Source organism: Penaeus japonicus, unplaced genomic scaffold, assembly GCF_977035675.1.
Source record: "Penaeus japonicus unplaced genomic scaffold, GWHDUDI00000001_assembly GWHDUDI00000025, whole genome shotgun sequence".
Lineage (NCBI taxonomy): Eukaryota > Metazoa > Arthropoda > Malacostraca > Decapoda > Penaeidae > Penaeus > Penaeus japonicus.
The window spans coordinates 35,942,584-35,948,925 of NW_028234427.1; positions in this window are offsets into that span (position 1 = coordinate 35,942,584).

Sequence of the window (6,342 nt, forward strand, 5' to 3'; positions counted from 1 at the left end):
CCCCCCCCCCAAAAAAAAAAAAAAAAAAAAATAAAAATAAATAAATAAAGAATAAATAAAAATAAATAAATAAAATAATAATGATAAATAAATGATAATACTAATAATAACTAGAAAATAAGACAATACACCCTCTGAAAATAACATAGATAATAACAATACCATAACAAGTAAGAAAACGTCTTTCATCTTTTAAAAAATCTACAAGAAAGAAAATTTTAAAAATCAAACATCTTCACAAATAAAGTACCAAAAAAACTAAAATTACATGAAAAAGAAAGAAAATAGAGAGACGGAAATGGAATGAAAGAGTGAGAGAGAGATTGATATAATAAGAGAGAGATTTAAGTCAGGGAAAGTTTTTAATGAGAAGAATTTATTGCAAACAGGACACATGAATATACAGTATGTATACCATTGCAATGATACTTATATCTTTATTGCTAAGGCTAATGATAATGATGTAATAATGGTATTGGTAATAATGATTAATAATAGCATTCATAGTTATTTAGGATATTTTTGATAATTATGATATTGATTAGGCTTTTCGGAGTAATAATTATCGTTATATTAGTGACGAAGAGAATGGATAAGAGGAAAGAAAATGATAGAAATAGGAGGAAAGAGAGGGGAGGGGGTAGGGAAGGAGAGGAGGAGAAAGAGAGAGAGAGGGGAGGGGTGGTGACGGAGATGGAGAAAGAGAGAGAGAGAGAGGGGGGAGGGATGGTGATGGAGATGGAAAAAGCGAAAGAGAGAGAGAGAGGGGGGGGGGCGGTAGTGATGGAGAGGGGGAGAAAGAGAGAGAGGGGTGATGGGGAGAGAGAGAGAGAGAGGGAGAGGGGGGCGGTAGTGATGGAGAGGGGGAGAAAGAGAGAGAGAGAGAGAAAGAAAGAGAGAGAAAGAGAGAGACTGAGACAGACAGACAGACAGAGAGAGAGAGAGAGAGAGAGAGAGAGAAAAGGCCAGCGAAAGGAAAAAAGCCCAAAGGCCAAAGACCCAATCAGTAGCGAGTAAAGTTGGGTTTGTGAAGCTTCGAGTCATTAATGTTATCTTAAGGAACCCACAAGATGGCGAGAAACCTTCTATCAGGAGGAGGGTGAGAGAGAGAGGGGGGAGGGGGCGAGGGATATGGGGTGGGGTGGGGTGAGGGGATGAGGGGTGAGGGGGGTGAGAAGACCCTCCCCAACACTCCTGCTTTGGTCAGGGAAACCACCACTTAAGTGACACTTTAGAGCACTTTGTTCCGTTAAATAAAGTCTTATCTCGGGCCGTCATCTTTTTAGGGGAAAGGTAGAAGGCAGAAAGACGGTAGATGAGGAGGTGTTGGTAAGCGAAGGAGGAGTAAAGAGGGAAGAGGGAAGGGGGGAGGGGGGGGCGGCGAGAGTGTGAAGAGGGAGACAAGATTGGAAATGGCGACAAAGAGGGAGAAAGAGGAAGGGAGATAAAGGAGAGAAGAGGTAGGGAAGGGGGAAGAATAAAGATGGAAGAAAAATGAAGGGTAGGGGGGAGGTAAAAAGGGGTGGGGGGGGGGGCAAATACAAGGTAGCAACAAAGAGGAAAGAGGATGGAGATGGAAGGGAATGGAAGAGGGAAGAACTAAGGAACTAAGTGGAAGACAAGATAGGAGAGAGAATGGTTAAGAGGAAGAAAGAGGAGGGACAGAAGGAGATGGAGGATAAGGGGAAGGAAGATAGTGGAGACGGAGGAAGTTAGAGTAAAGGATGGAGGCGAAGGAGGAAGGTGGAAAAGGATAGGAGAGGAGAATGAAAGAATGAAGGATGTAAAGGAGAGAGTGAATGAATGAGCGGGAGAAAGAGAGAGAGAGAGAGAAAGAGAGAGACAGATAGAGAGAGAGAGAGAGAGAAAGAAAGAAAGATACAGAAAGAGAGAGATAGAAAGAGAGAAAGAAAGACACAAAGAGAGAATGATCTCCGGAAATAATAAAAAATGAATAAATAGAACAAGAAGAAAAGAAACACAAAAAAAAACGCGTAAGACCACCAAGCTACATACAATACAGTGAGAAAGTTTATTTTCTCAAGACACCGTACCACTCACGCTGAAGAAACACCGAAGAAAAGAAACAAATAAAGGCGAAAGAAAAGAAGAAGAAAAAGAAGAAAACAAACCTTGAAATACGGAGAAAAGGAACGAAGAAGAAAAGTTGACAAATAAAAGAAAAAAAAAAGCACAAAACAAACAAACAGACAAGACTGAAATAGACCCCATGTCGATTAACAAGACAAGAACCTTCAACAAATCCAAGAAAGAAATCAACAAAGACTCTACGGGAAAGATCAAACAGTTCCACAGTTTTTTTGTTTTTTTTAATGAATGAGCTCTGTAAAAAAAAAAAAAAAAAAAAAAAAAGCAGAATAAAAAAAATGAAAGTGCACCTGGTGGGACACGGTGAGCCGGTGCATCTGTTCATGTATGAAAGCAGCTGTGTGTGTCGTCGGTTAGCTGCAGCTGTTTACATGTGTCTGTGCACAGTTATCTGCTCGTTATTACCCTCGAGTTTGGTTCATGAAGGTGTAGGTGTGTGCATTGCTATAGGTTTGTGAAACGTACGTGTGTTTATATAATTAAGAACTAAGGAACTAAGTTACATATACATAATTATATCTCTATGTTTATATATTTATTTTTGTGTCTCTGATAATGCTTTGATGTACAAGTGTCTGTCTATCATCCCTGTTTTGATTGTCTCCATCTTTATCAGTCTATTCAATATTATCATTATCATTATTACTGCCTGTGTCTAGCTACCTCTATCTATATATAAATAACACTAGAGTAACATGATATGTATACACCTAATCATTTCGCTCAAACACATGGTAAGCACAGGTGGTTCACTGGAATGTAATGACGCAGTATTCGTATAAGAAGAAAAAAAAATGATTTTTTTATGCACGTATTTGAATATATACATACTTGTATATAAATGTGTGTGTGTGTGTGTGTAAATATACATACATATATATATATATATATATATATATATATATATATATATATATATATATATATAACAATATATATATAATATAGATATATATATATATACACACAACATTATATATATATATATATATATATATAATAACACACACACAACACACATATATATATATATATATATATATATATATATATATATATATATATATATACATATATATGTACATGAGAGAGAGTCGTAAGGATTTTCTTCCTGCCTTTCTATCTGTCAATTTGTCTGTTTACTTTTTCACAGGTGTCTAAGTGTGTCTGCTTACCTGTCTATCCGTTTCTGTCTTCCACCGACTGACTACCTGCCTGCTTGCCTGTCTGTCTGTCTGTCTTCCTATTCATATCTCCCTTTCTGCCTATTCCTATCTCCCTGTCTGTCTTCCTGTCTCCCTATTCCTATTTGTCTGTCTATCTGCCTTTCTGTCTCCCTATTCTTAGCTGTATGTCTGCCTTTCTGCCTCTCTATTTATATCTCTCTCACTGCCTTTCTGTCTCCCTATTCCTATCTCTCTGTCTCCCTATTCCTATCTCTGTCTCCCTATTCCTATCTCTGTCTCCCTATTCATATGTCTGTCTCCCTGTTCCTATCTCTGTCTCCCTATTCCTATCTCTCTGTCTCCCTACTCCTATCTCTCTGTCTACCTACTCCTATCTCTGTCTCCCTATTCCTATCTCTGTCTCCCTATTCCTATCTCTCTGTCTCCCTATTCCTATCCCTCTGTCTGCCTTTCTGAATCCCTATCCCTATCTCTCTGTCTACCTCCCTTTTCGTCTCCCTATCCCTACCTCTCCATACTTCCCATACGCTCCTATTTCCTCGACCGCGGATAACGGCTCTCCAGCGAGTGAGTGCTTGAGGCGTGTTCGAGGCCCAGCTCACACTCCATCTCTCGCTCGCTCTGGATGTCGCTGCCAAGGCCCATTAAACCCGACGAGGACGAGCGGTTCGGAACGTGGCTTCGATGGATGAGGTAGTTAGTGTAGTTAGTGTAGTTAGTTAATGTAGTTAGTTAGTATAGTTAGTGTAGTTAGTTGGTCTAGTTAGTGTAGTTAGTTATAGTAGTTAGTTAGTGTAGTTATTTAGAGTAGTTAATTAGTGTAGTTAGTCAGCGTAGTTAGTCTAGTTAGTGTAGTATGTGTAGTTAGTTAGTGTAGTATGTGTAGTTAGTTAGTCTAGTATGTGTAGTTAGTTAGTCTAGTTAGCGTAGTTAGTGTTAGTTAGTGTAGTTAGTTAGTCTAGTTAGTTAGTCTAGTTGTTTAGTCTAGTTGGTGTAGTTAGTTAGCGTAGTTAGTTAGTTTAGTTAGTTACTGTAGTTAGCATAGTTAGTTAGTCTAGTTAGTGTAGTTAGTCTAGTTAGTGTATTTAGTTAGCGTAGTTAGTGTAGTTAGTCTAGTTAGTGTATTTAGTTAGCGTAGTTAGTTAGTTTAGTTAGTTAGTGTAGTTAGCGTAGTTCGGGCAGCGACGGGGTTAGAGTACGCTCGGCTGACGCGAGCCTACAGGGATGTCTTTGTTTACGGGCGTTTTAATGGCGTGTTGTTGTAATTTATTGTATTGGCATACCTTCATCAGACCGCCCACCCGCCCACTCAACCCATCCGCCCACCCAACCCAAACGCATCCGTATCGTTTGTCTCGCTCGTGTAGCGTTGGTTGGCTTCATGGATTTTTGTTGTTGTTATTGTTTTTGTTGTTCTCTTTTTCTTCCTCGTCTCTCTGTCTCTATGTCTCTCTGTCTCTCTGTCTCTGTCTCTCTCTCTCTCTTTTTTTTTCTCTCATCCTTGCTAAAATAAAATGTTCTTATTGTCTCACCTTATTCTCCATACAGAAAAAAAAATCAGCATTATCCCTTATATTTTGTATAAAAAAAAAAAAAAAAAAAAAAAAAAAAAAAAAAAAAAAAAACAAGCTCGTTGTGATTCTACAGGGAAGTGATATGTAATGTTATCCCTTTGTGCTTACGGCGATATAAACCAAGCATGTGTAATCAAGAGATATTTCATGACGGTCGGGCACACACGCATATATATTTCACGCGCACGGAACGGTCATGAAATCATACACGGTGAAGGTGTATAATAAAGAAGAGAGAGAGAGAGAGGGAGGGAGAGAGAGAGAGAGAGAGAGAGCTCTAGAAAGAGAGAGAGAGCGAGAGAGAGAGAGAGAGAGAGAGAGCTCTAGAAAGAGAGAAAGAGCGAGAGAGAGAGAGAGAGAGAGAGCTCTAGAAAGAGAGAGAGAGAGAGAGAGAGAGAGCTCTAGAAAGAGAGAGAGAGAGAGAGAGAGAGAGCTCTAGAAAGAGAGAGAGAGAGAGCTCTAGAAAGACAGAAAGAGCGAGAGAGAGAGAGAGAGAGATCTAGAAAGAGAGAAAGAGAGAGAGAGAGAGCTCTAGAAAGAGAGAGAGAGAGAGAGAGCTCTAGAAAGAGAGAAAGAGAAAGAGAGAGGAGAGACTTCTAGAAAGAGAAAGAGAAAGAGAGATAATTAGGAGAGGAAAAAAGAAGAAGAAAGAGATGCATATATAAAGAGAGAGAGATAGATTAGGAGAGAGAGGGAAGGGGATGGGAGGGGAGAGTGTTGATGAGAAAAAAGAGATAAAGAAAGAAAGAAGAGAGAGAGAGAGAGACATAGAGAGAGAGAAAGAGAGAGAGAGAGAGAGAGAGAGAGAGAGAGAGAGAGAGAGAGAGAGAGAGAGAGAGCAATATCAACGGAAGACATGACAATAGCACAGAATGACACATACAGGAAATCATCTACGACGCATTATCATGATGCATAGAATGATGATAAAAAAAAGCATGCAATGATTCTACACAAGAGCAAAGGGGGGGGGGGGGGGGGGGGGGAAATATACGGGGCGGAATCACGTCTGCAATTTCAGCAAGCTTCCGAGGACCCATGCATTGCACGGGTGAGTTCTCACGGCAGAGCCACAAAGCATCTGGTACCTCTGTGCAATTTGCAAGGGCAAGGAAAATACCTGAATGTTTTTTTTTTTTTTAGGGCGAAAGAAAGAGGGTATGAGAGAGATAGAGATGGAGAGAGTGGGAGTTTATGTGTGTGTATGAGGTGGGAGGAGGGGGGGGGGAGGATGGATAAATAGATAGATGGAGAGAGAGAGAGAGAGAGAAAGAGAGCAAGGAGAAGAGGTACGTATACACCGTACAATAATAATAATAATAAAAAAAGGATGCAGTAAGATATAGCAATATACAAGTGTGGGCAAAATATGCAAATGAAATCAAGGCATAAGTACAGATCAGGTCGAGAAAATTACATTCGAAGCCTCATGAACATAATACTTAGAGGTTCACATGACCATGAATCACACC